General features: G+C 45.8%; 1 protein-coding gene across 1 annotated transcript in view; it reads left to right on the forward strand.

Moving 5' to 3' along the window:
- Positions 1–8,300: 8,300 nt before the first annotated feature.
- Positions 8,301–9,624, forward strand: part of KLHL3 (kelch like family member 3) — a gene marked incomplete at its 3' end in the record, with an annotated part of 49,810 nt that continues 48,486 nt past the window's right edge. Inside the window, exon 1 of the mRNA XM_009641234.2 lies at positions 8,301–8,398. The remainder of the gene's footprint in view (positions 8,399–9,624) is intronic.

The raw sequence follows: 9,624 nt of genomic DNA on the forward strand, positions 1-9,624 counted from the left end.
GGGAGCGCCCGTGGCCGTCGGGGGTGGCCTGGAGAGCCCTCCCTTCGATACGGGGCAGCTTCTGAATGGTTTCTCCCCTCACTCGCCGAAGGGCAGCTCCTTTGAAATGCCTCCCTGCTGCGGGAGCAGCTCCTAAATGCCCCCGGGGGTCGCCTCTGCTGCCCGTGCCACTTCTTTCTCTCTGAAGATGGACTGGGCCCCACATACACATACTTTGTGTTACAGTCATTGATGGACTCTATTTTTTTATTATTACTTGGACCTTGGTCGTTTTTATACTAGCAACGAAAAATGTCTTGTTTTAATTTGTTTTTTTGGGGATGTGGGGTGGGAAGTGTCTTGCTGATCTGGAGTAAAAACCGGGGAGGGTTACGGGGGAATTTCCTTTGTTGTAAGGACTCGATACCTGGCTACTACATTTTTTTCTACAAAATCTGCTCGGATCCCATGACTGAAATTAACATTTCTGTAAAGGAGGAAAAAAAAAAAAAATCGTTTTTACGTTTTTTATTTTTTAAATAAATCATTGTGTTCATTGACCTTTACATGTCTAATTTTTTTTCCTAGGATCCATTCCGTACGGTTTTAAGGCTTTTCTAGGTTTGAAGCAAGTGTTCCTCTGCTTTAAAATCTCGCTGTACTTAGAGTAAATATTTTATTGCCGGTAAAGGTCCTAACTGACTTTTTTGCTACCCCCCTAGTGGTTTTATTGGTTTTCGAACACTCGACAGAGAAATTTTTGAAGTACTAATCCGTCGATGTGGTCTGTTTTTTAAATATTCGTTCTCACTTACGCAGTTGGTGTGCATCCACCATCTTGTACGAGGCAGTTTGACGTGCTGACATGGTTGGTCAATTTTTTTCTATAGGACTTTTCCATCAACGTATGTACTGTGTAGTTTTGAAGAAATAGTTTGTGTTAAGCATGTGCTTCATTCATATAAAATGTTCAGAATTTCCGATTGCTTAGTTTCAAGTCCTCTTATCGGTTTGTCTGTGTATGATTCCTTCCAGGAAAGGGTCGACATTTATCCCTTCTATTAAAGGCATACGTGTTTTCATAGTACCGGGTTAACAGACTTTTCACTCCGAACTATTGTCCTTCGTTAAAGTTCCCCAAGAATCTCTGGCAGCACCACCTACCGACAGGATGGCAGCCCCCTTGCTGCAGGCTTCGTTACAGCAGGAGTAAAAGTGGTTCGCTAACGATTGTACTAGACTTCTGAAAGTTATTTTATGCCGCTAGATGACTGGTGTAGAATGCAATGACATCTGCATGTGAATAAAGATGGGCTCCATGAGTACTGACTGGAAAAAAGGAATGGATTTGCAATACCTGCCTCAGCACGGTTTTTTTGTTTGGTTTTGGTTTTTTGGTTTTCTTTTTTTTTTTGGTTTTTTTTTTTTTTTTAATAACTGCAGTTGCCCATATTTCAAAAAGCGATAATCTAAACTACGTGGGCAAAGTGCTATGATAAACGAGCCAGCTAAGTGTACCGGTAACGTAGGTGCCAGTTGTAAAAGCAAAACTATCTGTGTAGTCTGCTTGGTTAACAAATGTATATTTGTAGCCCTTTCACGCAATAGAATTAAAAGTTTGTTGTTTATTAAAAAGCATAATGTTTTAGGGGAAAACTGCCTTCCTGCATAGAAATATAGAATAGCAACGTTTATGGGTTTATGGATATCAAATAAAGATTTGAATTCCTTATATGCTTGAGTGAGAGTATGTATGATACGGGGCATGGATTTAAAAAGTACAAAGTTATTTTGACTTCAGGTTTCTAAGGACTTAGTCTTTAATGCTGATGCTTTATGGAACTGCGTCTTAAAAGCTGATTTTTTTGCTTTGCTCCAGACATGCAAGATATTAGGGGTATAATTCCCCCAGAAAGCAAACGTCTAGGGCTTTGTGCTTCTGGGCTGAAGGATTTCACGTGGAATTTCAAGGTATTGTCAGTCTTTGATGTCAATCTAACCTGATGCTGATTTTAGTTGAGTCTTTTTGTTGCTACTAGAAGTAAAACTAGCATCAGCTAGGCTTAAATAAACAAGGCGACCTTTTGGTGTAATCAGGGCTTCAACCAAGACCTGAGTTTCCTCTTGATTGTGATAACTTACGGTTCTTGCAGTGCAACTGGTTCTCTTTGGCTTGGCTTTTATAAATAGGTTCCAAGTAACCTGCTACTCGCAATTGTCTTGTAATTTTTTTTAATCTCAAAAGCTCGTTAGCCTCTGCTGTGGACCAGTGTCGCTGATACGTTGTTGAAAGCGGACGTCATTTCGGAGAAGTAGCTGTAAGCCGCTGCCAGTACCAGCTCCTGGCGGCGGACAGCTTCAGGTGGTTGGTTTTGTTTCAGTTCGTGGGGCTTGACGTTTTTTACTTTACCTTTGCACTTTAAAGCCGTGTTGGACGGTCATCCTCGAACTCGAAGCACAGCTTTCCTTTTTGTAGCTGAAACGAGCTACTGAGTTCTAGGTCTCGTGTTAGTTTGGGCATACGATGTAGTCCCTTGCACTGGCGGCTTGCCTTAACCTTGTCCAGGGACAGCCTGGTTTTGAAAAAAATAGTTAAAGTTCCCCCCTGCGATGGTGGCTTGTTGTTTGACTCGGGGAAGGAAAAGATTTGTGCGCCAACTATAGCTTTATGGTATTCTCACCTGTTCTGTGCCATGAAAGAACGTGTTGATACCAGAAACAAGTAGTTTTCTTTTTAAAAGGGACTTCGTGTGTGGAATCTGATGGTTTTGCTAAGCTATAGCTTGATTCTGAGAATTGTGCTGGAAGATGCGGTTTGGTTATCTGCACGTAATCGTCCTCCTGCAGGACACCGTCTTCTAGAATAAAAAGTAGATCCCAGAAATGGCACCTGTGATAGGGAGTGTGCTAGCTAACGTCTCTCTCAAATGGCTGTTGTCTGTTTGACGATCTGTGGTGAGCATCTTGAGTAGGTGGGACTTGCTCTGCTCTGGCCTCTCGGCCCTTGGGAGCGGGACCTTCCTTGTGACAAGGCAGGTGACGTCCCTGAGGCTCACGCCAGTGCTTCTTTAATAAGGGGCAGTGATGCTGGGATGTACCACGGAACGTAGAATGAAGTGCGAGTCTGTATGGGATGGGGTTGAAGGCACGGTGACTTACAGACTCTCTTTGACTATAAAGCTGTTTCTGGTACAGTTCCTAGCCAACAGGTTGGTTGCTAAAGCTTGGCTTATGTATTTAATGGTATTTAGCAATTTTCTGACCCCTGGGCGCATGGAGGTGCGTAGGAAGAGAACTGAGATGAAATGAACTATGTAGCTGGCATGTAAATAAGTTTGTGACTGCACAGTTGGTCCAGGACGGTCATGGAGAGAGAAATAAAGTAACTTCAGTTTGCTGTTCCGTAGCCTGTAGTTTAGTTCTGAAACGTATGTGTCTGAAACGATCGCAATGATTTAGTGGCCTTCCGTTCAGGAATGAGTGCTGGACTGCGGTGGTGTCACCTGCGAGAAATAGGAAGTGAGAGCAATTCGTTTGCTTTCAGCATTGAATATGAAAGTAAAAGTGCAGTAGTTCTCTTAAAACAAAGATGTTTTTTATTTTTGTAATCTGCACAAACAAAAATAAATACCGTAAAGCAAAGCTTTTCAGACCCTACAGTACCACGGCAGGGCTCAGCGTGCTGTCACGTGCGTGCAGTTTAGTAGTAGTATCGGGTATTCGTGTCTGCTCGAAGGTATCATTTGTTCTCGATTCTGCTGCTTGTGTGACTTGTTAATTTTATCTGGCTAATTTTACTAGCCTAACTTACACTTCTATAATACTGATGACTACTGCATGAAAAAGAAACGTGCTGAACGCCTGTCCCCGTAATGAGCTGGGGCTGGCACGAGCCAGCGGACGTGCCCCTCGCCTGTTCTGTGAGCCTGAGCCGGTGCTGGGGACCGTGGTGACGGCCGCACGCTTTGATCGCAGGGAATCTCTGCGGGGCGCCGACTCTTAGAGCTGTGTCAGACTTGCGAAACCAAAGCTGTGCCTTGCCCTGCAGGCCTGCGCAGTGTGCTCAGGCAATCTGTACCCTCCAGCATTGAGCAAGCTTTTGGGTTTGCGGCGTGTGCCGAGATAGCTGCGAGTGGAGCGGCTGCGGTCCCAGCGCTCGGGCTCCCCGCTCCGCTCGCCGGAGCACGGACCTGCTGTGGGAGCCCAACGGTGTGCACGGCCGGCAGCAGATGTGCTTGAACTCTGTCGGATACTTTGGGCGTACTTAACCAGTCAAACCAAAATGTTTAAGATGGTTAAAAATGGAATTCAAAGTTCTCAAGTGCTTTAGGGTGTTGTGTCTGTGTCGTCCCCGTCCCGTCGTGTGTGTGTGTCCCAGCTTAGATCCCTTCTGTAAATCAAATTTTGCTTTCATTTAGCACGGAAAGGCCTAAGTGGGCAGTGGTGATCAGCTCACTGGTTTATTATCCTGCCCTGCCAGCTGATGCTGTTGTCGCGATAGAATGGCATTCCTATTGCTGCTGGGAAGGGTCTGAGCCTGAGCGGTGCCGAGGACCCCAGCCTCCCCTTTGAGTCTGAAAACAGAGCAGCTTCCTTACTCTACATACCTCGGAATGTTCTTTCTAAAATGCAAAAGTCTGCTTTAAATTGTTAATTAGTCTTTAAAAAGCAAAACTGAAGGATGCCCTTCTGACAGGCGCACGGTGAACAAAACCACGGTGCATTTTGTGAGGAGGGGGGTTTTGCTCCTGCCTGCTGGGAGGTGAGCGGTTTCCGAACAGCCCGTAGCTTATCCAGGCCTTTCCAAAAGGGCGGTGTGTCCTGTAGTAGCTGTTACGGGTTAGCGCTTACCACGTAACCAACAGCTTGTACCAGGTTTGCCAGGGATACCTTGTTACTGAGCTCTGCTTTCCGAGCTGTTTTGATAGGAAGAGGGCACTCCCAGTAAGTTCTTCAAACTATGTCTCTCTATATAATGCCTTGGATTAATAATAGGTGATTGAAAGCGTAAGCCCCAAAATTCAGTCGTTCACCTTAGCCAGGGGTGTAGTTTACAAAACAACGGGTCATTTAATATTTTCTGCGTAACTGATCCTGTGATCCGATGTATGTATCCCCTAAAGAAGAGGTTCCTGCTTGTTATTTTTGTATTTGCTAGGTCAACGGTTGGACTCGGTGATCTTAAAGGCCTTTTCCAACCCAAATGATTCTGATTCTCTGATTCTATTCCTTAAATGAATAAAATAGTTACATCCCTGCTTCACTTTCAGATGTGTTTCGCAGTGCAAGCGCACCGTAAGGCGTCTTGGGCCGGCCTGAACAAGCGCTATCTGCTTTTTGAAGGTCTCCTGTTGAACTAGTGCTGCTCTCGTAGTTCTGGTATGTGTGGGTGCAGGCACCCACGCCTGTTACCTCTACTTCCACTTACCTTTGGCGAGTATTTATTTGTACTGTAATGCAAGTACTGCTATTGACGGGTGTCAGATGTGTATTTCTTACAACAAGATGGAAGCCTTTCTGCTCTGTATCTTTACCCGGGAGGTTCTATCGCTTACCTGTACTCTAGGACTTCTCAAGGGGCTGATGGAGTTGGGTGCTTTCCTCCCTGATGTTCCTTTGATGAATCCTCGTCTTTTTGCCTTCTCTGCCCCCAGAACTCTCCCTGATTTCTGTTATATATAAAAAAGAGGCAATACATAGTCACTTCTGAACTACCTCTTGTTCATACGGATCTAAGAGTGCTCTAATCCTGTCTGTATTCCTCTTAAGCCCATCTCGTGGGAGCACCGAAGAGCTGTAAAGCTGTAGTTTGGTGCAGGAGAGACGTTCTTGTCAGCATAAAAAAAAAATCCAAGTACTGTTCTCTGTCCTTGGTTCGATCTTTGCCAGTAGGAGGCTTAAATTAAAAGTCACAACAGCATTTTCTTAAGTACTTTCTCAGTGTGGTTGATCTTGGTGTAACTTTTTTTTCCCCACTAACAGTCAGTTTGGCAAAGCTGTAGCATTTCCTATGGCTGTTAGAACCAGCATCGAGCGCGGGGCACTGGCTATTCTCAGATTGTCAGCCATCCAAGTAATCAAAGCTCCTTAACTTTGAAAACTAGATGCCAAGCCCAGTCAGACTAACAATGCCATCTGTCTGAGGCATCTGGATACGAACCCGCTTGGGCTGATGCATACGGTTCTGTTCCTGAATGCTTTCACAAATGGAAAATACGCAGACTTGGAAAGAACAGCCCTTCCTCAAAAAAAACCCCAAACCACACTATGTATAATTTTGATACATATTACGTTCATTAACCTACTATAAATATCTCTTTTCATGTGTAATGCAGTAAGGAATTGATGCCAATTTAGAAAGGGATTAAGTTCCTGGCTGGAAATGTGTCAAGATGCACGTTGGCTCACTACCATCAAAGTACAAATCACTGATGAACATTGCAGGAAAATTCCTTCAAAGCGGAATGAGCTGACGAATCTGAACATAGTTCAGCTGTCCACATGCTACTTTATACCATGCGATTGCCTGCTCCTGTGTCTCGCAGAAGCCCCTTCTCACCGGGAATGCTGTTTGTGCAAAGCTGCGCATCTGAAAATATGCTGCTAGGCTGTAATCTGGTCAGCGTAAAAGGTGAACAGCATCTCGGTTTGTTCCATCATTTCTGTGGCTTCTGTTGCTTCCTGTGGCTTTCCAATGGACCTTTTCTATTTTGTAAGAAATTTTGCTTTCCACAAAATCCTGGAGGGAAGGAAGCCTGAGTCTGGTCACTGTGGGTGCTGGTGGGGAAGAGGAAAGATCAGGAGGCCAGTCCCTTTTTCCAGCATAGGCTTGGATTAAAGCGATGCTGGATGAAATGCATGAGTAGTGTTTGGGACCGGAGGCTCATGCTCTTTTTACTTGTTCCTTCTCTGTGGATCAATAATCTTGTTTTCTTTCCTGCAGTGCCAGTGGGAAGCCTCCTTCTCCCAGCCACGCAGCCTGATGAACAAATGACACCACCATGGCAGGGCATGGCCCGGGGGGGCAGCTGTGCTTACCTCCCTGTTACAGAAAAGCTCAGCACTGTGGGCTGTGTTCTGAAATAGTCTACTCCTGTTTCACCCCCCCAGGACATCCCCCCCCCGAAGGGGTGTCCTGGCTTCGGGCTCGCTGACTGCTTGAAATAGTCTACTCCTGTTTCACCACCCCAGGACATCCCCCCCCTCCCCCCTGAAGGGGTGTCCTGGCTTCGGGCTCGCTGACTGCTCCCTGGCTGGGTTGTGGAGTCATGAAAGATTCCTGATGCTGAATTCCCAGTTCTCTCTGTGTGGTTACGTGGTACCTTTTCAGGTTCTAGTAATCTTTTACTAAAAAAAAAAAAAAAAAAAAAAAGGGTAACAGATTCAGCCAAAGTTCTTCACTGTGTGATTTTATTTGGGCTTATTTAATCGTGTTCTTTCCACCACCGCTGGAATAACGACGCTGCGTTTACTGGAGAGAGCGCCCTTGAGTCCTGTCTGATTGCAGGTTCAGGACTTCTCCCCTCGGGATCACCACTGGACTGCGGGATGGTTATAGTTGTGCTTGCTAATGCCTCTTGCACAGAATATTTAGCCGAGTGCCTCCTGCAAGAGAAGCAATGCTAGCTTTCTGCTGTTACTTTCATGGAGATGTATCCTCCCGAAAAAGAGAGATTCCCAGGAGCAGAAGGGGGGGTTCAAGCCTTTGCAGCAAGTAGCCGGGTGCGAATTGCTGGGCCTCTAAAAACCCACTAGTCTATTATTTTCTGTAATTTTAAATGTAGGCAAATTTTTTTTCCTGTAATGATATCGTTTAGAGGTTATTGGAGTTTTCTTTTGTTCACCCAGCACCAGCTTGAATCTGGGCTTCTGCTCTGTGGTATCAGCATTACTCTTAAAGCCTCTCTGAGGCACGAGCTTGGCGATGGATCGGCAGCACGTCTGTCTTGGGAACGTTAGGCTGGGTTTGTGTGTAGCTGGTGGCAATGGGGAGCTCTTGTTTTGGGTGCCCTGGGGAGTTGGGTGAGAGGGAGTTGAGAAACGTTACCTTTGGTTGGGAAGGTTGAGAAGGAAGAGCTGGGCTTGTTTTATTACTAGGACAGCTCTAGGGCAAAACTTTTGCAACAGCCTGGTGCCGCATGCTCCCTAAAGCCTCCTCAAAGCGTGTTTGCTTTCTCCCTCGCAGGGTGCGCTTCTGTGCGAGAGAGAGGATGGGAAAGCGGAGCCCTAAAAGCACACTGCAAAAGTCCAAGGTGGAGAGAAACCCCAGCTGAGCCCCTGACACACAGTTCCCACTCTGAACGTGCTATGGAGATTGAGCAGGAAAGGGTGTTTGCCCAGAAAATACCAAGCCAGCTGGTGAAGGACACTCCGTTACCTGCCAGGAAGACGCGCTGCGCCAGACAGCTTTTCTGCTCAGGTAAAATAATGCCCCTGCAGAAATCATCTTGCCTAAATTTTCGTGCGTGGCCGCTGCGTGATTTACACATTCGTGTTAGTGTTGCAGCATGTTGTGTTACGATACTGGGGTGGGGGACGCTGTTCCTTGGCTTTTGCAATGAATAAAAAATGAAATGTTTTAAAAAATGTCAAGAAGAGAGAGCGGCACCGAATGCACGAGGAGTAGTAGTAGAGACCTGGGTCGAAGTGGCAAGATCCTGAATGAGAACGGGTTGGTTTATGCGGGTCTCTGAGTTACGATATACAAATATTAATTAAGGCATATAATGTCTTTATGAAGCGTATGGGTAGTTTCCCCTTATTGCAGAAGGTGGTAGCGGAAGCGTTAAGGGATATATTATAAAGAATCGTGGTAACAGGGTATCTTAACACTTAAGCAAAAAACTTTGGGGGGGGAAAAAAAATCCCACGTTTTAGACCATAGCCCAAGGGTTTTTTTGGGTCCGTGTGTTCAGCCTGTAGCAAGAGCTGTGTGGCTCAGTAGGTGCAGAAATGGGAGTCATGAGGTAGAGGGATTGGGTAGTGTTTAGGCACCTGAATACCGGCCTTTGCCTCTGGTCCATGCCCCCAGCAGCTGCTTTCACCGCTTGCCTCCCGAACGGTAACGTTGCCTTTTGAGTGCTCAATTCTAAACCCTAAAGTATATCTGAAAATCTTCCAGCAAGTTTCTGATAAACACGTAATATGACGACAGGGCAGGAATTCTGTGCTGTTGACGTAGCTGACTGTGGGTGATGTTGCTTGCTTATGCTACTGGAAAGTGTAAGAGGAGGAGTAGGAGGAACATTTTCAGCTGATCTGTCACTGCTGCGTGCGGTGAGCGATGGAATGGCTTACGCCCCAGAAATCACAGCCTGGGGGTGCAGACAGCCAGGGGTTGTTATTCGAAAGCTGGTAACGTTATGATGAAACTACTGGAGTAGACCCACTGGTTTTATAGGAATGGTGATTCATGTTAAAAATTAAAGGTGGTGGAGACCTGATTGCAGCCTTTCAGTACCTAAAGGGAGCCTATAGGAAAGATGGGGAAAATCTTTTTAGTAGGGCCAGCAGTGACAAGACAAGGGGTAATGGTTTTAAACTAAACCAGGGTAGGTTTAGACTAGACATAAGGAAGAAGTTCTTTACAATGAGGGTGGTGAAACACTGGAACAGGTTGCCCAGAGAGGTAGTGGAAGCCCCATC

This window comes from Egretta garzetta, unplaced genomic scaffold, assembly GCF_000687185.1.
Source record: "Egretta garzetta isolate BGI_Z169 unplaced genomic scaffold, ASM68718v1 scaffold26, whole genome shotgun sequence".
NCBI classification, from domain to species: domain Eukaryota; kingdom Metazoa; phylum Chordata; class Aves; order Pelecaniformes; family Ardeidae; genus Egretta; species Egretta garzetta.